The sequence below is a fragment of the Leucopleurus acutus genome (genome assembly GCF_964270905.1).
Source record: "Leucopleurus acutus genome assembly, chromosome: 1".
NCBI lineage: Eukaryota > Metazoa > Chordata > Mammalia > Artiodactyla > Delphinidae > Leucopleurus > Leucopleurus acutus.
This window is the reverse complement of record NC_139142.1, coordinates 155846337-155871604: the sequence shown is the minus strand read 5'-3', so window position 1 is coordinate 155871604 and position 25268 is coordinate 155846337.

Here is a 25268-nt window from a genome sequence, read left to right as displayed (position 1 = left end):
TAGTAGTATATTTAAATGATGCAGATTTAATGGTTTAATTTCACTAATGGGGTTAAAATAATAGATGTATCAATTTAAAGAACAAAAGGAATTTTGTTTCCATTAGTGGACGCTATTTCACTGGAGGAGGGGGCGTTCAGTATTTGAACCCATTTGTTTCTCTGATTGATAAACCCATTGTGTTAGAACAAGTAAAATATTAGGTAGGCCTCACTCTAGAGGTTTATGCTGCTAGACACTGTTTCTGCCCACTCCCTGGAAGCCAAGTTTAAGGCATGGGAGATGTTGTTTTGTTAGGCTGTAAGCTCTGACTAGCTTTTGGTAGTTTAGGGAGTGTGGGAGGCAGAATTCCAAAGATGTTCTCCAAGATTCCATCCCCTGGTTATACAATCAAACGCTAATCTCAGTACTACTGTGAGGCACTTTGCAGATGGAATTAAGCTTACTAATCAACTGACCTTAAAGTATGGAGATTATCTTGGTTTATCTGGATGGGCTCAATGTAATCACATGAATCCTTAAAAACAGAAGAAGAAGGCAAAAACGTCAGAATGATGAGGCAGGAAAGAAAGGCAGAGGCAAGGTGAGGTAGAAGAGGAGGTCAGAGAGATTCTAAGCATGAGAAGGACCTTACTTGCCATTATTGGCTTTAATGATGTACACAGGAAGCCATGAAGTAGAGAAGGGTTGTAGCCTTTAAGGAGCTGAGAATGACCCACATTATCGACTATCAAGAAAATGGGAACCTCAGTGCTGCAACAAACGGAACTGAATTCTGCCAACAACCTTAATGACCTTGATAGCAGATTCATCCTCAAAACCTCCAGAAAGGAATGCAGCCCTGGTGACACTGTGATTTCCACCTTTTGAAACCCATAGCCGAGAACAGGTCAACCATGCTGTGCCTAGCTTTCTGACACACAGAACTGTGAGATAATAAATTTGTGTTGCTTTAAACTGCTTGTGTTTGTATAATTTACTATGGTGGCACTAGAAAACAAATACAAAAAGTAATGTAAAAGCATAGACACTGTTTATAAAGTACTTATGGCAGAGACAACAGTATTGGAAGGGACAATGGCATCAGTGTCCCCCGGGAACAGCATCGAAGAATGATGACCTACCTGTTTCATTCCTGGGCTTTAACTTTGCATGTCTTTCTGCTGCATAACCACTTTTGGTCCCTAACCATTTTCTACTGTCAGGTTTGCCACAAATTCATTCCAGTAAGTTTCTATTCTGCTTAAATTAGACAGAGTTGTTTTCTGTTGCTTCAGATCAAGAAATCTGAACTTTATAGTTATTGGGAATAGAGTTGGCTTTTAAGCAATGGAACCCATGATTAACATAGGTATTTGGAATGGGTTACCTTAACTATTTGGAGCTTGTATAGTCTTCTAGGTTGGAAATATGGAAACACATGATATGTAATAGAATACCACAAATGATGCCCTGTGGTCACCTAGAATAGGCACTTCCTGAAAGACAAGTGTTTGAATGGCCATTTTGCCACTGCCATGAATGAAAGGCAAGAGCAAGCCAAGGTGAGTGCTGAAAGGTGATGACAAGCTAAAATCTTGAAAAACTTTGTTTAAGGCATCAATTAAAATCCAGAGACTTTCTTGATTTCATCTAAGACTTCTATAGAGTGGAAGCTGCCAAAGTTTAATTTTTGAGCTAAATTACAGTATCTACTGAATTCAAAGCTTCACTATATATTTTATGTCAAAGTTTGGAAAATGGTTAGAAAGGATTAGAACACTAAGAATTAAATTGAGGATATATGGGAAGATTCAGAGATCTTAAACCAGGGGTCCCCAACCCAGTCCTTGGCCTGTTAGGAACTGGACCGCACAGCAGAAGAGTGGCGGGGGAGCGAGCAAAGTTTCATCTGTCGCTCCGCATTGCTCCCCATCACTCCTCATCATTCACATTACCGCCTGAACCATCATTCCCCCTCCGTCGTGGAAAAATTGTCTTCCACAAAACCGGTCCCTGGTGCCAAAAAGGTTGGGGACTGCTGCCTTAAACTTCTCCTGGGGACCAGAAGAATCCCTCATCTCTTGTTTGGTCTCATGCTGACACGGAGATGAGGTAGCCATACCCTAAACTCAGTGTTTAATTTGCAGACACTGAATGATAATATCAGTTAAATTCAAAGCTTCACCAGATCTTAGATCAATAGGATAGTGATTGGAAAAAAATAGAATTTAAATGAGAAAGTATGGGGAAAATTCAAAGGTTTTGCAACTCCCTTGGAAGCCCTCTTTCCCTGTTGACCAGACTTTCACTGTTGCATGAAGGCATTTTAAGTAACTCTCTTTCCTAAGTTTTTTACCTATAAGCAGATCATTCTTCTTAGCCATCTGTTGTGAGCATTGATTCCTAAACCCTTCTTACCTCCCTGAATGTAACAAGCATTATATCCCAGAATACTTATGGAGAAAACTATAAAAGCAAAACTTCATGAGAATGCTTTTATGTTAAAAAAACATATATGGTTTTAATAATTCCTGTTGACCAAAATCTGTACAATATGTGTAGGAATGGATCTGAGCTTGTTCTTAAAATGAGGGAAGATCCTTACTTTTGATTTGATCAAGTTAATTGATATGATTTCAGGATGCTGGTTGGATTTCCTGGATTTTCATTATTTGCTTCAATAGATGCCTAAAATTTGAAACCTGGAACTCAAAGGTAACCTGAACTTAAAAGAAAGAAAACAGATGAAATGCCAAAAATTTCCTTGGTATAATACATAGAAGAAGCCCCCATAACTTTGGTATTAGAAGATTCGGGTGCATTTACCATGTGTTACTATAAATCATTTCCTAACTATATCCCCTGAGAAAGACAAAAAGATACTTTCTTTACCAAGACTTTGAGAAAAATATTGTGTCATGAAAGTACCAAGATCTATGAAACGTGCTTATTGGTAATTTGTTTAGGATTTAAGATGCTTATGAGAGGGATTGTACTAGAAATAGGTTTCTGGTTTCAGTGGGTAAGAGAATTACAGAGGAGCAGAGGCCAAGTAGTTGCATTTAATCTCCATGATAAAAAGGCCAGTATGGTAAACAAACCCTCAAGAGTCTTTGACCCTGGCTAATCATTTGGAGATTCCTTAGGACAAAGCCAATTCAAAGTTTCTAGAAGATTCCTAAGTGATATGCACAATACTTTGTGAATGTTGGGGGAGGGTGGAGCTTCATGTCTGATGAATTTTGGTCAAACTTGAGAAAACACAGTATAAATTTGTTATCATAAACCCAGTCCCAATACCTGAATCAGTTGCTAGACCCAGTTCTCCTTGAAAGAAATAGAGGCAGATAGCATCATGATTGGACCTTGTAATAATATCAAAGTATGTATCATGTTTCTTTCTCCAAGTCTTTCTCAAAGGAATATGGAGCCATTTATCACTGGGAAAAGTGAAAGTATCCAGACCTTTTGCAGATTAGTAAACACTAACTCAGTGCTAACACTATTGTTCACAAAAGTCCCAAATACCACCGTGGTCCATAAATATCAGATAATAAATAAATATTTGGCTCAATGGACTTCCAAATCATTCTATTTTTGAAATACAGCACACACACACACACCCCAGTACTAGCAAAATCTCCACTAGTTTTGATGAACCATAAAGTAGTTTCCCCTGGAACTTCTTGTTCTTAATGAAATGTGGTAAATTAAAAAAAATTAAAACAGTAAATCCCTAGGGAAATCTTTTCCTCCAAAGTATTATGATTAGTGGTGCTATCAAAGACTTGAGAAATACAGGAGTGGTGATCCTAATATAACTCCACTTATGTCTCCAGTAGCAGAGGTGCAGAAAGTGAGGAACCTCAGACAATAAGCCTGAATTATCTCAAGTGAAATAGATTTGATTCTAAGGGTAACTGCTGTTCCAGATGTGATTTCTGTGCTGGAGAAACTCAGCACACTCACTGGCACTTGGAACTCATTTGTGGATTTGGTAATATTTTCCTCTCTCTACTAATAAATAGAAAGTATCAATAGAAGTTTGCCTAAACAAACAAGGACAGTGATATACCATAAATGTCTTGTCTTTTCTTTTCAACCATGTCCAAATTAGTTTCCAGGGTCTTTGACTGTCTCATCATTCCCAAGGACATTTTGATGGTCTACTACATGGATAATTCCATATTAATAGCATCTGGAGAGAAAGAATTAACAGGTATCTTAAATACTTTGGCAAGATATATGTAGGCCATAGGTTTGAAGATAAATTTCACAAAAATACAAGGTCTCACCACTATCGTGAATTTTCTAGTGACCCACTGCTCTGGCTAATGGTTTGTCCATGTGGTCAGGGGATTAGAGGGGCAAGTTTGAAGAACTGTAGCAAGGGCATTTAGGGAGGATGTATGTGTCTTTCAGAAAACTTATAGATTGTGAGGTTATTTTGGAATGCTTACCAAAGGTCACACTCACTGCAGAGGAGGCTCTTACTAATCAGTAGTGATTTTCTTGAAGTATCCTTCTCTTGCTCTGTTATGTATTTTAAGTGGCCATGGAACAAGGTTCCATGATGGCTCATGACGGCTTAAAAACATGCACCATTCAGGCTATGCCCACTCATGGATGTGCAAATTACCATCCACTATAAGTAACACTAAAATACAGATATATATTACATCAAAGAGGACCATCCAGGTGTCCGTAACAGGGTAATAACGTCAAAACCCTTCCAAGATAGGTTGTATCAGTTTTATTCACTGGCATAGATATTTAATATGGATTTGTATCCTTGCCCATCAAGCATCTTCAAGGAATACTATAAGGGTTCTTATTGCTCTAACATTGTTACAGATTTCCACATATTATTTCTTCTACTGTGGAAAGTACTTGAGAGGAAAAAAGGCAAAGGACTGATATGTTTTGAATCATTAACCTTGTTATATTTGATATAACCCAGAAGTATCTTTCATTATAAAATCTTTGAATGGCCTATTGAAATCTCAGTTACTTAAAAAATTTTTGCTTCTCATTCCCATAAATTTGGAGTGTGCTGTTTTAGAGATATTAGGCCATAAGGGAAGCATATTTCCACCAGAACACAACATTTCCATTGCTATAGAAGCTCTTTTCATAACACTGTCATTTTCAGCTTCATATGACTCTAGAAAAAAAAATGAAATGCTAGGCATTTTAGTATTGGTTAGCATAACTGATTCTGAAGAAAAAATAGGGCTATTACTTTACAATGAAGAAGGAGAATTATGGGTGTAACCCATGTGATCTCTCAGGGCACCTTCTTATTTATGATAGTGTAGTTCAATGAAAGAAAAAAATCATAAACTAGAAAGACTGCCAAAGGCTTGGATGCAACAACAATAAAGGTTTAGGTAACTTGTTAGGTTACAACCAGAAACAACCTACTTGGTCAGCTGGGGTGCTGGTTGAAGGCAGAGTATGCAGAATGAGTAATGAAGGAGAGAAGTCATAAACAGAGGCTCTGCTTTCATACACAGTTGTAGAAATGAGGGTAATAACACCTACATGTCTGTTTTTGCCATATGATGAATATATTTACATACCTTAATCTCCAATTTATTTTTATTTTCCTTCATTATTGTATATGGTGTATGCTACTTAACATTTGGTTCATGAAAGCAGAATTTCAACACGGGATGGTGCCTGCATAACAGGAATGGGCATTAGTGGATTTTGAGCTGGAATGAAATAACTGATGAGACATTACTTTGTCTCCCTTTGGTGAAAGAGTGAGTATGCTTATTGTTGCATGGTTGTGTGATGTTCTGAGTATCCTTTTTCTTTTCCTTTCTGGAAATCTAAGCATAGGAAGAAGTATTTACACAAATGACAAATGGTGATAGCCCTTTTTTATTCTCTTGTCTACTCAGCGTCTCTATGCCCTTTGTAGTTCGGACAATTTCCCCATTGCATTGGTTTAGTGGGACTCCATTTCAGAAAAAAAAGGGACCATGCAATTCTCTTTTCTCGCTCCATAGTAGCTGGAGTGAGGTTTTGGTCCTAGGCTTAGCTAACTGGGAATATATATTGAAGGAGTAATGCAAAGATAAGGGGCATTTTAGAAATAATTTAATTTCGTTTCAGAAGTGTTGAAATCAGTGGTGGGAGTTTTGCAGTTCCAGAAGTGAGCTACCAGAGATAATAGGGCCAGTGGAGCCAGAAGAGTTTTCTATCCAGAGCCTTTTTCCTGGGCCAAGCCCTGGTCTATGTTTTCTACTTGCCATCAGGCTCCATACAACACCCTGACTTCAAGACTTTGAGCTCTCTAATAGCCTTTGTGGTCGGGTTAACAGGATTGATTTCTGTGGACTCCAACTTCAGTAAGTACAACAATACTATTTGTGTTTTGTTAAAAATTGTATAGTTTTATATGTGTATGTGTGTATATAGTTATATATATGTATAGTTATATATATAGTTTTATATATACATTTATATTTATATATAACAAATTATCAAGTTATAGCTAAGTCATCATAATACTTTTTTCATTTATCTTTCCTTTCTTAAACCTGACACCCAATATTAATATTCATGAGAAGATAATGGCTAGATCATATTTTTCCTGTAACAGTATTCCTCTCCTGAATGGGGAGCTACTGTTTATTTAACTTAAGTATAAAATTCATTTTAATTTTACCTTTCACAGTCCAATTCCTGATATTGATCACAAAGCACATGCCTGCACGTGACACTGTGTTAAGTGTGATGTAGACAGAATAAACAGACACAGGAACCCTCTCTCAAAGTCCGCTTGCAGCCCAAGAGAACCAGTGTGATTATAAATAAACATGAACATTCATAGTGTAGAACAGAGATGGGGGAAATTAATATTTTTATCTATTTATTTGATATGGTGTACAATGGCTGAGTGTCAGATTTGGGAGAGAAATAATGTTTTTATATGAGAAAAGAACATGGAAAATATGAGAGCTTTTTATTTTATTTTTTCCCAATAGTCAGTGTAATTATTCAACTTGGTGGTAAACTTTAAAGATTCAAAATGAGTTCTTTCTCTATTCATTAAGATAGAATCATGAATGTTTGGCATAGACAGCATATGTCTGTGCAGGACAATGTGCTATGTCTGATTGCTAATAAATCCCTCATGAAGTTGAGTCTTCTGTCTTTATGACATTTGAGCTCCTGGCATACTAATTTTATCTGACACAATACAGTCAGATCCTCCGGATGTGTCTTCATATTGATCAGTTTCATTTAAATAGTGGGTATTTGTTCCTTTAAGACAGTATCCTAGAAGTACCTGTTGGATGAGTAGTGGCGCAAAACATGCATTTATTTTTACATGGTTTAATAGATACAGTTTGAGTTCTGAATAATTAAATAATGTTTGATCTTATAAAATGTTTACAATTGGAAGTATTTTACCAGAGATTAAGACTTCAGAAGGAAGTTGAAATATTATCATTTATGCTTAGTGTAAAATTTGACAAAGATCAAAAATAGTTGACATTATGCCTGTTGAATCCCAATTAGTCACCTGATCATTACAAAAAGTATCTAAAATAAGTGTGCAAGGACTCTTCATTGCCTACAGACATCAATTCCTCCACACTTGCCCTTCTTCTGAGTATCCATTTGCTTCAAGAGAAATTGTGCCCTTCTCCAAGGCAAGAAAGAAAATGCTGATTGACATGGATTGAGCTAGAGAATATCATGCTAAGTGAAGTAAGTCAGAGAAAGAAAAATATAATATCACTTATATGTGGAATCTAAAAATTAATACAAATGAATCTATATACAAAACAAAAATGGATTCACAGACATAAAAAACAAATTTATGGTTACCAAAGGGGAAGGGAGGGGGAGGATAAATTTGGAGTATGGGATTAACAGATACAAACTACTATACATAAAACAGGTTAGCAACAAGGATTTACTATGTAGCACAGGGAACTATATTCAATGTCTAGTGATAACCTGTAATGGAAAATAATCTGAGAAAAAAAATATAACTAAATCACTTTACTGTACACCCCAAACTAACATAATATTGTAAATCAACTATATTTCAATAAAAAAAGAAAATGCTGATTGGTTTGAGTTAGCCATAGTGGTTCTATTATTGTGTTGTCAGTAATTGGTTCAGAAGTGAGCTTGTGACACAGCTGTGGCCAGTGAGACTTAACTAGATATTCTGAGGAAGTTTCTCTTGTTGCTAAAATGGAAAGAAACACTGATTGTTTTTGGCAGTTTTCCTGTGAGTATATGATGCTTCAAACTGCTGCAGCCATACTGCAAACAAAACAAACAAAAAAAATTCATGAGGAGAGAGGCCAATATGTCAAGGTTTGCAGAGCAGGAAGACAAAAAGAACCTGGCTTATGGACTATATCATTAAGCTTGTGAATTATCCTTGCACTGCCCTATCCTTGGACAGATTATTATGTGACATATGAAAGTCATTATTACAATAAACCATCTTTTGTTATGTTTTCTATACTTGTAGGTAAAATGTTCTAGCTAATTTAATAAATGTTTTTATTACCAAAAGAAAACTAAAATTGCTATTCAAGTATATGTAGATTAGAGTGACTCAGTTTTAGGGATAGCATTGATTTGACTCTCTTAGGGAAACAAATCCTCTAAAAAACTTTAGTACTTTATCACTGGTGTGTTGTTACACCATTGTTGAGAATCTCTGAGAATATGCTGGAGTGGATAAGGGGAACTCTACATCGTGCTCTAGTCTGTCATTGACTATGATGGCTTGGATATCATTAGTATCATCAGTATAAGTTGAAGTAATGAACCATGATGCTTTCTGGACCTCAGCTTTCTATCAGTGAGATGAAATGATTATATGTTAGTTTATTAAAAATCCACTCCAGCTCTAAATTTATTTATTCTGTTTATTTCAAAATCATGATAATTTGATTGTTTCTTGTAAGAAATAATTTACAAAAGTTCCTAGAATCCTGGGAAAGTTTATTTATCTATTTATTTATTTATTTATTTCCTTTTCTTTTTATGAGATGAATAGTTATGTACTTTGACAACAGCATTGACACAGGCACTGGGGATAAAACACTATACAACAAAAATGTGATCCATGCCCTTGCTGATCAATGGAAAAGAATCATTTACAAAACTACAAATATAAACATTTAGTGAGATCCACAGGGTCTGAGAATACATGCCCAGGGAAATTAACTTGAATCTGGGATTTTAGGGATATGTAGAACTTAACCCGTCTGAGGGGGCTTCAGGCTTAGAGAGAGTAGCAGTATGGATGAATGTAGAGTGAAGGTTGAATACATTTGAGAAACAGAAAAGATTCCAGTGGCATTGGGACAGTGGGAAGAGATGTGTAATATGAGGTTGGATAGAAAGGCAGGGACTGGTTTTAGAACACTGGTAAAAATTGTCTATTTTATCACTTTCCTTTGGAAAATGGTCATTGTCTTTTGGGGTAAAAGAGGAAAAGTTGGAGGGCTCCCTGCTTTTGTCTCTCCAGACATACGTGTTCTTCTCTTGTGATCTTCTTTTTACTCCTGAACATGGCTCAACCACTCTTTGAACATAATATCTATCTTTGTGAAAGCTGCATTTTCAAGATCTTCACTTCTAGTGCTAGGTGACCTTACAAATGAGGCTTACCAGTTCGGCAGAAGAAATCAAAGTGGAATGAAAAGTAATAGTTTAGGAATGGTCTGGCATCCAGATAAATATTTTCTAGGCAACTGAGTGCCCATCCCCTGTTTTTAGTGTGGTAGTCACTATACAACGATATAGAATAAACAAAGCAGATCCTAAGAGGAAGCATTATATTCATGTATGTTTTTTAACACACTAAAAGGCAATCAATTAATTATTTACTCACACCCATACTAGGCAGTTATTGCCTGGCCTAGGAAATGAGATCAGTACAATCAAGAAGAAAACTCAAACACTCTCTTATACTAGACATATTGACTTATTTTTATCCCAGATAAGCCCTCATTGAATTTGAGTATAGTTCCTATCTACTTAAAAAATGAGTTGACTTGTGTATAACTAACAAGTACCTACTGTATAGCACAGGGAACTCTACTCAATACTCTGTAATGGCCTATATGGGAAAATAATCTAAAAAAGAGTGGATATATGTATATGCATAACTGATTCACTTTGCTGTATACCTGAAACTAGCACAACATTGTAAGTCAACTATACTCCAATAAAAATTTTTAAAAATGAGTTGACTAACATTTGGATGAAATGTAATTTTTCACATTATATTGATTTCAGATAACAACTCTTAAGATTCCAAGATTCTTTCCTTACTTAGATATTTTCTATAAATATTTTTTTCTTTATTTTAACAATTATTTTTGAAGTTTTATCATTTTTTTCTTGAAATTTCCTTTAGGGCTTCTAAGTGTTGGTCATTGAGTACTTCTCATTTTTTCCTTCAGTTTTGAGTTAACTTTTGCTAATTTCTTTCAGTTTGGGGCTTTTGTTGTCAATAGTTTCTACCTCAATAAAGGTAGAACAAGATAATTTATCATTCTTAATATAAAGCACATGTGACTCAAGCCCTGGAATTCTCTTGTTCTCATTTTAACAGTGAATCATTGAGTGTGACATGTATCCCCGAAAGAGTGTGTTTTGATAAATATTAGTTCTGTGGCATGTACTGTGGTATATGTATATTTTACACCAGAGCTTCTGTATTTTTCAAGGAAAAAAATGGGACACAGGTCCAAGAGACTACAAAGTTAAGTGGAAAATGGCAGAATAGAGCCAGGAATCTGAGCTGATTGTTGGCAGTATTACAGGAAAGGAAAGACAGAATCTTGGAGTTCCATGCTACCCAGGCAACCAGGACTGAGAGACCAAAATGCCAGAAAGAATTAAATGTGTTTAGGTGAGCTTGTTATTCTGTTCCACATTTCCCATGAAGGCATTTGCTGATTCATAACTAAGCCCAACACAAAGTAGCAGTTAAAAGTCTAGGAAATCAAGCAGAAATTATGGAAGTCTCATGAAGTTGAGAAGATAAAATTGGAAGCCAGGAACCTCAAGAAAGGGTGTCATGGTAAATAGTCCAGAATTCCAGTTAAGACCATCAGAGGGCTATGATTGAGAAGTAAGTTTTCATTTAATATAGTAGCCAAAAGCTATAATGTGGCCATGGAGCATGTAAAATGTACCCAGTCCAAATCGAAATACACTGTAAGTGCAAAATACAGAGCAGATATTGAAGCCTTACTACAAAAAAGAAGAATATGAAATATCCCATTAACAAACTTACATTGATAATGAGCTGAAGCAATAATAGTTTGGATATATTTGGCTAAATAAAGTAATAATAAAAGTTACTTTCTCCTTCTCCTTCCTACCATTTAAATGAGCCATTTAATGTTTGAAATGTCTCATATTTCTTTTGAAATGCACTGTGTAAAGGTGAGTCAGAAAAAGACTAGACCTCATAAAGACTTAAAGCAAGGTTTTAATTTGATCACTTCTAGGCTAGATTTAAGATGATCTTCACTCTTGCTAACTACCTATCAAAAATCAAAAGAAAATACTTTCTGGAGGGAGATGGCTGCAGCCAAAACCTTAGGCAACTATGTAACATATATTTTAAATTGTCATTTAATCAACAATTTTCAAACATATTAAAAGGTAGAATTAAATGATTATAAGGCAGCAGAAAAAAAGAAACATGATAGAAATAAACACATATACCATACTCCAGAAAATGATATTATCAGACATAGACTTTAAAATAAGTGTGATTAATATGTTTAAGAAATAGATGCCAAAATGTATAATTTAAACAAATAATCTACAATGAAAAAATCAAAGGGAAAACATAGCACTGACAATAAAATAAGCAACATTAAGAATTGAATAAATGGGTTTAATAGCAGATTAGATACAGAAAAGACAATTCACTAGAAGAGAGCCATACTAAAGCATAAAGATAAAAAAAATACATAGGATAACACAAGCATATTTGTAATGCAATGAAAAATTAGAATATGCATGCAATTTGAGTATCTTAAAGGAGGAGAGAGAATGGTCCAGAAGCCATATTTGAAGTCATACTGGACAATAATTTTCTAAAAGTGTTGAGAAACATCAAGCCTCAGATTTTAAGAAGAATTATAAGCATAGATCAGGATAAACACAAAGAAAGCTGCATGCTAGCACATCAGAGGTAAAATACTAAAAATTTTAGATTAAGACAAGGAAATACAGGAAGGAATGAAGAGCAACAAAAATAGATACTAATGGTAAAATATGTGTGTATATCTAAATGAACTTTAAATATGCAAAATAATAATACATTATTTGAAGCATGTAAGGTCCTTGAACTCTCAAAGAAGTGATAAAGTTTAATTTATAGATTAATTTATATTAGCTTCTAAAACCAAGGATGAATGTAGTTATCTCTAGGCTAAAAAATGAAAGAAAAGCGAATATGTAAGTAACAAGCTAATAAAGGATAAAAATGCTTGATACATCCAAACAAAGAAAGAAGAAAGAAGAAAAATTAAAATATGTTGACAATTAGGAAAAATAATAAGAGGAGGAATTTAAATTTAAATATATTAATAGTAACAAACTATATTATGTATAAATAGATTACTTGTGTCAATGAAAAGATTGGATAAATCTTAAAGATGGTATAAATTTTTACAAAGATTGGATAAAAAATGTGGATAGGGCTTCCCTGGTGGTGCAGTGGTTGAGAGTCCGCCTGCCGATGCAGGAGACCCGGGTTTGTGCCCCAGTCCAGGAAGATCCCACATGCCGCAGAGTGGCTGGGCCCGTGAGCCATGGCCACTGAGCCTGCGCATCCAGAGCCTGTGCTCCACAACGGGAGAGGCCACACAGTGAAAGGCCCGCATACCACAAAAAAAAAAAAAAATGTGGATAATTACACATATATGAAATAAATATATACATATGAAATATATAGATGATACATATGATGATATATATGTGTAGGATATATAAAATATAGATATAATCTATATCTATATAAATAATATCTATAGATAGATATAGGTATAGATAAGAATGCTTAGGAAATTAAAATAGAAAGTTTATGCCATGCAAAGACTAAACAAAAAAATTCAGATGTAGTGAATATAATAGCAGACAATGTAGATTCCAAGCAAAAATACTTCATAATGATAAAATATTCAATCCAACAAGATGATAAAAATTCTAAATGTGTATGCACCTAAAATTATAGCCTCAAGAAAAAGAAATTGATAAAACTAAAAGGAGAAATAGACAATTTACAGTTAGCTTGTGATTTTAACCACCTTGTTCAGTAACTGATAGAAGAAACAGATTAAAATTACTTATATCTCATAGAGTATAGATGATTTCAATCACATGATTATCAAACTTGATCTTATTTACATACATAGAAATCTGAACTCAACAGCTTAAGACCATATGCTGAGCCATAAAGTAAGTCTTGACAAATTTCTAAGGATTGAAATCACAGAAAGTATATTCTCTAACCACAGAGTAATTATGCTAAAATCAATAGAAAATAAAGCAGCAGAAAAAGCTTTAATTTTTCCAATAGTTTTCTAAAGAATCCATAGGTCAAAGAATCCATTAGAAAATATTAGAAAATATTTTCTGCTGAATGATGATCAAACTGCAAATTTTCAGGACATGTGGGATGCAACATAAACAATGCCTAGAGGGAAATGATAGTCTTGGAAGCATATATTAGAAAAGAAGAATGGCTGAAAATCAATGAGCTAAGTGTCTTCTGATGACATTAAAAACAGAAGTACAAATTAAACTCCCAAAAATGTAAAAGAAAGGAAACAATGAATAAGAGCAGACTTATACTCATAAAATTTAAAAAAAAATACACTATATAGAAAATAATAAAGTTAAAACTCAATTTTTAAAGACTGCTAGGATAAAATGTAAGACAAATTAACAAAATAAGGAATTGGGGGAAAAACAATATTATTAAGATATAATATTATGAATAATTTTATGTCAATGATTTTTTAAAATTATATTAAATGGACAAATTCCTAGTAAAATATAGCTTTCCAATCTGATACAAGAAGTATTACAAGCACTAATTATTTCTATATTTATTAACTATAGAAAGTTTAAAAATAAACAGTATGAATCTGTGGTGTTAATTATCAGGATATTGGTTATTTTTGTCTAGGAGGGTGGGATAGTAACTGGGAAGGGACTTGAGGAGAACTCCTGATTTATTTTGTTTTGTTTTCTTTTTTTTTTAACATCTTTATTGGGGTATAATTGCTTTACAATGGTGTGTTAGTTTCTGCTTTATAACAAAGTGAATCAGTTATACATATACATATGTTCCCATATCTCTTCCCTCTTCTATCTCCCTGCCTCCCACCCTCCCTATCCCACCCCTCCAGGCGGTCACAAAGCACTGAGCTGATCTCCCTGTGCTATGCGGCTTCTTCCCACTAGCTATCTACCTTATGTTTGGTAGTGTATATGTGTCCATGCCTCTCTCTTGCTTTGTCACAGCTGAACTCCTGATTTATTAATAAAACTTCATTTTTTGATCTGAATGGACAATAATATATATATTTTAAAGTTTATGTATACAATTATCCCCCCTTATCCACATGGGATACATTTTAAGACACCCGGTGGATGCCAGAAACCACAGATAATACTGAACATTATATATGCTATGTTTATTTTTATACATACATACCTATGATAAAGTTTAATTTATCAATTAGGCACAGTAAGAGAGTAACATTGAATATTATATAATAGTAAAGGGGACAATCCATCAGGAAAACAGTTATTAGTATATATGCAGCTAACATAGGATCACCAAAATATATAGAACAATTATTAACAGAACTAAAGTAAGAAATTGAAAACAACACTATAATAGTAGGGGACTTTAACACCCCGCTTACATCAGTGGAAGAATCATCCAAACAAAAAAATCAAAGAGGAAACAGAGGCCTTAAATGAAACATTATATCAGATGGATTTGATAGATTTGTACAGAACATTCCATCCAAATGCAGCAGAATATACATTCTTCTCAAATGGACTTGGAACTTTCTCAAAGATAGACTGTATGTTTAGATACAAAAAAAATCTCAATAAATTTAAGAAGACCGAATAATATCAAGCATCTTTTCCAATTATAATGGTATGAAACTAGAAGTAAACTACAAGAAGAAAGCAGGAAAAATTACAAATTTGTGGAGACTGAACATCATGTTACTGACCAACTACTGGGTAAACAAAGAAATCAAAGGTAAAATAAGAAATACCTGAAGACAAAGTAAAATGAAAATCTGACACACCAAAATCTATGGATACAACAAAAATTATACTTAGAGGGAAGTTTACACAAATACAGGCCTACCTCAAGAAACAAAAAAAAATCTCAAATAAAACCCAACCTTACTCCTAAAGGAACTAGAAAAAGAAGAACAAATGGAGGCTGAAGTCAGTAGAAGTAGGGCATAATAAAAAAAAGAGAAGAAATAAATGAAATAGAGACTTAAAAGACAATAGAAAAGATCAATGAAACAAAGCTGGTTCTTTGAAAAGATAAAATTGACAGATTTTTAGTTAGACTCACTAAGAAAAAATGAGAGAATGTTCTGAAAAATAAAATCTGAAACAAAAGAAGAGAAATAACAGATGCCACAGAAATACAAATGACATTAAGAGAACATATGAACAACCATATACCAAAAAATTGGACAACCTAGAAGAAATGAACAAATTCTTAGGATCATATATCCTTCCAAGAATGAATCCTGAAGAAATAGAAAATCTGAATAGACTGATTGATTACTAATAAAGAAAGTGAAACAGTAATTAAAAACCTCTCAAAAAAAGATGTCCACTGCCAGATGACTTCACAGGTGAATTCTATAAAAATATTCAAAGATTTAATACCTACCCTTCTTAAACTCATCTAAAAAATTGAAGAGGAAGGAATGCTTCCTAACTTATTTTATGAGGCCAAAATCACCCTGATGCCAAAACCAGACAAATACAATGGAAAAAAAAAAAATCACAGGCCAGTATCTCCAACAAATATAAGCACAAAAATCCTCAACAAAATATTAACAAACCAAATACAGCAATATATTAAAAGGATCATACACCATGATCAAGTGGGATTTATTCCAGGAAGCAAGGATGATTCAACATCCATAAATCAGTCAACCTGATACACTGCATTAACAAACTGAAAGATAAAAACAAAATATGATCATTTCAAAAGATGTAGATAAAGTATTTGATAAGATTCAACACTCATTTATGATAATAACTCTCAAAAAAGTACATAAAGAAGGGATGGACCACAACATAATAAAGGCCATATATGACAAAATCACAGCTAACATCATGCTTGATTGTGAAAAATTGAAAGCCATCCCTCTGAGATCAGAAACAAGACAAGTATGTCTACTCTCACCACTCTTATTTAACACACTATGGAAGCCCTACCCAGATAATTTGGCAATAAAAGAAAAAACATACAAATTGGAAAGGAGGAAGTAAAACTGTCACTATTTGAAAACGGCATGATTTTGTGTATAGAAAACCCTAAAGAGTTAAAAAAAAAACCTATTAGATATAATAAAAAAATACAGTATAGTTGCAGGATACAAAATCAACAATAAAAATATATTGTGTTTCTATACACTAACAATAAGCTAAAAGAAAAGGAAATTAAGAAAACAATCCAATTTACAATTGCAAAAAAAAGAATAAAATAACCAGGAATAAATTTAACCAAGGAGGTGAAAGACCTGTACTCTGAAAGCTATAAGACATTGTTGAAAAAAATTGAAGAAGACACAAATAAATGAAGCAATACTTCATGCTTATTGATTGAAAGAATTAACAATGTTAAAATGTCCATATTTCTTAAAGCAATCTACAGATTCAATGAAATCCCTATCACAATCCCAAAGAAATTTTTCATAGAAATAGAACAAAAAATTCTGAAATGCATATAGAACCACAAAAGACTTTGCATAGCCAAAGTGATACTTAGAAAAAAGAATAAGCCTGGAGGTAGCACAGTCCCTAATTTCAAACTATATTACAAAGCTACAGTAACCCAAACAGCATGATATTGGCAGAAAAACTGATACATAGATCAATGGAACAACATAGAGAGCTCACACATATATGGAAAATTAATTTATGAGCTAGAAGTAAAGAACATACAATGGAGAAAGGACAGTCTCTTCAATAAATGGTATTGGGGAAACTGGACAGCCACATGTAAAAAAATAAAACTAGACCACTATCTCACACCATACACAAAAATCAACTCAAAATGAATTAAAGACTGGAACGTAAAACCTGAAACCATGAAACTCCCAGAAGGAAAAATAGGCTGTATAATTTTTTTTATTGGTCCATATGTGGCCCATCTTATTTTAATTTATTATTTAATTATCAGATACTGAAATCTAATTATGAATCCTTCAAATGTGTAGGTTTTTTTTAACATCTTTATTGGAGTATAATTGCTTTACAATGTTGTGTTAGTTTCTGCTGTATAACAAAGTGAATCAGCTGTATGTATACATATATGCCCATATCCCCTTCCTCTTACACCTCCCTCCCACTTTCCCTATCCCACCCCTCTAGGTGGTCATGCAGCACTGAGCTGATCTCCCTGTGCTATGTGGCTACTTCCCACTAGCTATCTATTTTACATTTGGTAGTGTATATATGTCAATGCTACTCTCTCGCTTTGTCCCAGTTTACCCTATACTCCCCCATGTCCTCAAGTCCATTTTCTACGTCTGCATCTTTATTCCTGTCCTGCCCCTAGGTTCATCAGGACCTTTTTTTTTTTTTTTTTAGATTCCATATATATACGCATTAGCGCACTGTTCATGGGAATGTAAATTAATAGAGCCATTATGGAGAACAGTATGGAGGTTCCTTAAAAAACTAAAAATAGAACTACCATATGACCCAGCAATACCACTACTGGGCATATACCCTGAGAAAACCAAAATTCAAAAAGAGACATGTACCATAATGTTCATTGCAACACTGTTTACAATAGTCAGGACATGGAAGTCACCTAAGTGTCCATCGACAGATGAATGGATAAAGACGATGTGGCACATATATACAATGGAATATTATTCAGCCATAAAAAGGTGAAATCTTGTCATTTGCAACAACATGGATGGATCTTGAGGGTGTTATGCTAAGTTAAATAAGTTAGATGGAGAAAGACAGATATCATATGATTTAACTCATATGTGGTATATAAAAATCAAATAACAGCAAAAAATAAATAAATGAATAAACTAAACCAAAAGAAAACAAACATGTAGATACAGAGAACAGAGTAATGGTTACCAGAGGGGAAGGGGTCAGGGGATGGTGAAATGGGTAAAGGGCATCAGCTGTTTTGTGAGGGACAGAAAGTAGATTTCTGTAGGTGAGCACCCTGTAGTGTTTACAGAAGTAGAAATGTAATGTTATACACATGAAACATTTAATGTTATAAACAAATGTTACCTCAATAAAAAATTAACAAAAAAGGAGATTGACAACACTAACTAATAATAAAATAGAACAATTATAACAATATGCTGTAATAAAAGTTATGTGAATGTGGTCCCTCTCCCTCATTAAATATCTTATTGTAAAATTTAAAGCCTTTTCCATCTTAACTAAGCACTGTGGCTGCTACTGCTGCAGTTTGAGGTGTGACGGCAAATGTAGCACAAATTTCTTTTTCCTCCTTCACAATTTCACTGATAGAATATTTGTTCTTACCAGAGATATTAGCAACCTCAGCAAACAATTTGTTTTCTTATTAACTAGAGAACTTTTACATTTTCAATTAAAGGAAGCACCTTATGGCTTCTCTTTGGCATGTGTGAATTGCCAACATCACTACTCTTATGCTTTGGGGCCATTATTAAGTAAAATAAGTGTCACTTGAATACAAGCACTGCAGTGCTGCCACAATCAATCTGATAACCTAGATGACTACTGAGTAATGGGTGGGAAAACTGGACAAAGGGATGACTCGTGTCCCACCTGGGATGAGGGGGAGGGAATGAGATTTCATCATGCTATTCAAACAGTGAACAGTTTAAAACTTATTATTTCTGCAATTTACCATGTAATATTTTCAGACCTTGGTTGACTGCAGATAACTGAAACCTCAGAAAGCAAAACTTTGGATAAGGTGGGTATACTTTTCCAAACTATGGTTAAGGAAAAAACAAACAAACAAACAACAAAACAATACTTCAATCAACCATGTTAAAGGAAAGACAAATTATCCTTCTACAGAAAATTATATTACAAAAGTGTTGACACATGAAAAGCCAAAGATATGTAACCAAAAACATAGGAAAACAATGTTAGAGGTGTGTGGCAGGTTCTTAATTGATAAAAATAGTATGTTGTTTTTCTGGAGAAGTTCAGCATATATCATTTAGGATGCTTTTACTTGTGCAGAACAGAAAAAACAGCCCATTTGTTGAAACAGCAAGAAAGGGAAACCAGGATCTCACAGAAGAGGAGGTTCAAGATGAGCAGACTTAGGATTATGCAGACCCAAGCTCCTCCCTTCTCTCAGTTTTGCTCTACATGGACTTTAACTTCACCCCAAATCTAGATACTGTGGTGACTTGCAATGGTCCTTATCAGGGTTTATGGTTTCTTTGTGCATGTCTGGTGACAGAGAGATGAACTGCCATCATTTGGCTCCTTCTTTCTTTTCTTTTTTAAATTTTCTATAATTTTACAGTGATTGATAATTTTTAACTTTGGGGTTTTATTCCAACATAAAGATTGTTTAATTTTTCCTTTTAACCATTAACTTTTTCTTCTTTTATTACTATTTTTTAAAATTGAAGTCTAATTCATATACCGTTAACACATCTTAGTTTCAGGCGCACAACATATTGACTCAATATTTGTATACATTTTGAAATGATCAATGCAATAAGTCTAGTTAACATCTATCACCATACATAGTTACAAATATTTTTTTCTTTTTTTCTTGTGATGAGAACTTTTAAGACCTGCACTCTTAGCAACTTTCATATGTGATACAGCATTATTAACTGTAGTCACCATGCTATACATTACATCCCCATAAGTTACTTATTGTATAGCTGGAAGTTTGTACCTTTTGACTCTCTTCACCCATTCCCTGTCCAATCCTCCCTCCCCTACACCCTGTAACCACCAATCTGTTCTCTGTTATCTATATGCTTAGTTTTGGGCTTGTTTTATAATTTTAGATTCCACATGTGAGATCATACTGTACTTGGCCTTCTCTGTTTGACTTATTTCACTAAGCATAATGCCCTCAAGGTTCATCCATGTTGTTGGAAATGGCAACTTGGATCCTTCTTAAGAGCATTGTCCCTAACGATTTTTCTTAAGAATTGTCCCCAACTTCCAGAATCTCATTAGTCAGAACTGGATCAAATGGTCTATCTTTAATCAGTATGGAATAAAAACATCCTTAGAGCAATCAGACCCATCCTTGATGGTGGAACTCAGCTTCTCTAAGGCAACAGACTGTATGAGGGTGGGCTGGGGATATGAATAAAACAATGGGATGATGAATAGTGAGTACCTCAAGCAGTCATTAGGGTCCTCTAGGAAATATGGATGCAACATCCATTCAACAATTTCATTCATAATTGTCCCCTTCGTATTTCTGTTTTATTCACTAGGATATTTTTGCTTACTTCTTACTTCTTGAGAATTGTGCCTTGAATATTCTCTGCCATTAAGCATCCTTGACTTAGATTTGTCTAAAAGACCTTTTAGTACTTGCTTTAAAACCTATGTAGTTATACTTAAATTCTTGCATTAAATTTTTATATGAAATATTTTCATTTCCCAAGTTATACACTAACTTCAATCATATTTATATGTGCATTTCATGTTGGCCTTTGTTTTCTTAATGTCATTCCATTGCATTGAATACTTAGCATTAGTCCTACTCTCACACACCACACATTTTCTTGGAGCTGAGAGCAATGCTCAGAGGGGAGATTTGGGATAAAGTTATCTGGAAAAAAAGGCAAAAGCAGTAGATAAAGGAGTATTGGGAGCTGGATTCAACCATCTTGCTAAACTCAGAATTCTGGCACATTTTGCATCAAAAGAAGTTAATATTCCCAGAATGTACTTCAGGAATTTAGGGCAGCTTCTGAGGCATGGACCAAATATCAATATGCCCAAAGTTCTTTAACATTGTCAGTGCTGGAAACTTTCCTCGGGATCCAGTCTAAAAGAAGTGGATATTCACTAACCACACTGTGACTCAATCAGCAACAGTATAAAGTATCTGATTCCATTTTTTTTATTTGTAATAGATAGGACATATCCTCCAAACTTCATGACTTTCTTGTATGACATCCTATTATCCTATCCCAGACTGTTGTTATCAGGCTATCAACCTTCACTTATCACAGATATGTGTGTACATATACACATATACAGGAAATTGGAGGTACCAAAAATGAAATTAAAAGTATAATTTTTCCATTCAAAATATCCAGTTTTACAAAATAATTCACAATAACATTATTAATAATGAATTTCCCTATGACTCTGAAATAGAATTTTATTCACAAAATTTTATTTTTATGTAAAATCAGTGTTTATTGAATTAATGCTCCATACCAAAAAAAAAAAAAAAAGAAGATCAAAGTTTTGCAACAGGATGAAAGCAAATACTAATTATTATAGAAATTATTATCATTCAAGTCTTAACTGTATACTGTAGAAAAAAAACTGGCTTTACTTTTTAGATAGTGTTTCAACATACCCTCTGCTGTCTGGGAATAAGATATTGGGTCATTTATAAAGGTTCAAAGAGAGCTTTAGATTACCAAACACACAAAAAGCTAGAAAAGACTATGTATAAACTCTTTACAAAGTGAAGATGACTATAGCTGGATCTACTCATGCAAAATGTAGGATTGAAGCCTGAAATTGGATGTAACTTTAAAAACAACAGCTTGGTTGCCTCCCTGAGCTCCCGTGGAGATAACATATACTCCAAAGCTGGGTAAATCTGTTGTAGATCTTGGCTGCTATTTATAGGTGGTGCATCTTTGGAAAAGTCACATTATCTCTCTTGGCCTCCCTTTTTTCTTTCACAAGATGGAGATAATTGGTGAATTGAATGTGGCCTCTGGGATAAGTCAAACCCTCAAATTTCAAAAACTACTGATCAATAAAGGTGTGATTTAAGGCAAGCTCCTTTACTTTCTCAAATGTTTCCCATCTACAAAATGGGAGTGATGCTTAACTTGCAGATTTCTTGAGAAGATTAAATAAGATATGTATTGTTCTTGTAGTACATGAAACCCAAAAGCATTTGATAATAACAAGAGGGCTCTACCACGGGTTAGGAACTATTTGAGGAACTAACAATACATAGGTGAAAGGCAGCAGAACGTTTAACTGCAAAGAACTCAGCAAAATTAAGTTCCTGTAGGGTTTAAATGAGATAGTGTCTGTAAAGAAAACTAGCACATGTGAGCACTCAATGCATGTTACTTTTTATTTTATTTTATTTTTTTTTTTGTCTGCGCTTTGCAGCATGTGGTATGTTAGTTCCCGGACCAACCTGTGCCTCCTGCAGTGGAAGCGGGGAATCCTAACCCCTGGACAGCCAGGGAATTCCCAGTTTTTAACTTTTTTAAAGTTTATTTTATGGAAGTTGACTCCTGATGCTCAAAGGCTACATTTAGAGATGTTTAATGAATAAGATATCTAAATAAATAATTTTTACTTAATATTTAAACATAATTTTAAAAAATGTTGCAGGGTGTGTAGATCTCATTTATAATGGTGGTAGTTGTTTCCTGGGCATCTATGGTTGCCCATGCACTTTCATTCCCACTACATTCCATAATGTTCTCCACAATTTCATGAGAATGTATCAGCTGCATTTTACTAAGAGAAGCTCAGAGAGGTTAGGTAGCACGCCTGAGGGCATGCATCCAAGCTTGCGCACACATGCACACATTGTGACCCTCACTGTGTCCTCTCCCTTCCCGGGTGCCAGCTGTCTGGTGCACTGACACTTTAGGTGCAGTCGAGGGCGCTTGACCTTTGTCCATCCCATTAGATCATCAGAGCAACCAACAGGGCTGTGACACTTAAGGTGGCAAGGCAGCTGCAGGCTTGCCCACCTGACAGCTGGATTTGGAAATAAAACGGGTGCAAGGTAATGACTGCACTGCCCAGGGATTAGAAAGGCTGGGGCTGCTCTCTGAGGCTCCCTGCATCCGTGTGCACTGCTGCTAACTATAGTATTAGCAGGAGTAATAATAATGTCATGGTAGCTTGGTAGTAACAGCAGTGGTAATGCTAGCTGCAGTGGAAGCAGCAGCAACACTAGTAGTGGTGATAACAATAATAAAAGCGGGAGCAGCAATCACAATAATAACACGCCTTTTCAGGAAAGATGGTCTAAAAGGGTTAAGAATCATAGGAAGGCGACAGTCTGGACGGGCTGAAAACCCCTAGCGGGATGGAAGGGTATAAAGATGCCAGGAAGTGGCTGGGGAATAATAAAATAAGAGGGAAGCTAAACCAGTGACCCTTGTCGGCAGTGAAAAGCGGCAGATTAGAAAATGTTTCATGCTAATTTCCATGGAGATTTCTTTAATTTATAGAAGATTGCTTCCCAGCCTGGCCTGCCGCGCGCCGGCAGTGTCCTCGGTGGTCGCGCTGCCTGGATGCTCTGCAGCGCGCGGGTCACTCTGCGCCTCCGACGTCTCTATCAGCTCCGCCCGCGCGCTCTCCTGCCCCTGCTCTCGCTTTTTTTTCTTTCCGCCACAGTGTTAGGATTCTTGTCACATGATGGCTTCATCGGGCCCCCTCTTCTCCTGATCCTTTCAAGCTCTTTCTCCTGCCTGGCATATCAAAGGAGATTTGTGGGTCACCGAGCCGGGACGCCGCATATGAAGTCATCAGCCCGCTGGGCACCACCTCGCTCATTTGCCGCGTTGTTCTTGCGAGACGCTGGGGGTTGCTGGGTCTCTTCAATAACTCGATTAGTAGTTAAGCGACATATGTGAGCTTTGAAAGATATTTTTATATATATATATATATAATATATATATATATAAAGTTAGAGACAGTCCGAGGGTTTAGTCTCACTCTCCCAAATGAAACTTATTAGAGCATAAAATAAAGGAACACATCATAGGACTTAGAAATGCTTTACAGAGTTATTATTGTTTAGCATTATGGTTATTATTTTAGGATTTATTTAACAATTTAAATATTAAACTCAGTGCTAATTCAGCCACAAAATTACGAGCTGCAATTGGTTTTGGTATGTATATTTGCACAGGCCTTTTAAATAAAAACTGTTTTAGGTTTACCAAATAATTGAGATTTGAATGCTTTTGCCATAACAGTAAAATACATTTTAATTGCAAGTGTTATACAAGGTATCTGTATATGGATGGATGGATATACCGTATAAGATGTAATCTCTAAAATAAAGACTCAGACATAGAGAATGGGCTTGAGGACACAGGGAGGGGGAATGGTAAGCTGGGTCGAAGTGAGAGAGTGGCATGGACATATGTACACTACCAAATGTAAAACAGATAGCTCGTGGGAAGCAGCCACATAACACAGGGAGATCAGCTCGGTGCTTTGTGACCACCTAGAGGGGTGGGATAGGGAGGGTGGGAGAGAGACACAAGAGGGAGGAGATATGGGGATATATGTATATATATAGCTGATTCCCTTTGTTACAAAGCAGAAAATAACACACCATATAAAGCAATTATACTCCAATAAAGATGTTAAAGTAAAATAAAATTAAATAAGCCCCAGAGACAGGCTGAGTATTTAAATGGGTTTCCAGGTAAAGATGGCTCTTGTTTGCAGAATTCTGTAGGACAGATGAGAAGACTGCTCCTTCCTACCTCCTCATGATCTTGCTCATGCTTCGTCCAGCTCTCTTAAGGCAGGAAATGGGCATAATTCCCACTGAAGCTCTAACTAAAGCCTTAGGCACTGGCTTCAGTGGAAGTTGGAGTAAAACTGTTCTGCCAAGTCATTTTTGATCAAAGACTCACAGCCTTGGCTGCTATTATAGTCTGTATTCCTTTTAACTGTGTTTTTTCCTATACTTGAAACTTTGTTTCTCCTATACCTGAATGGATACCTTCCAGGCTGTATTTCCAAAGGGTCACTGCCACGTTGCCTTATTTTTGCAGGCACAATTG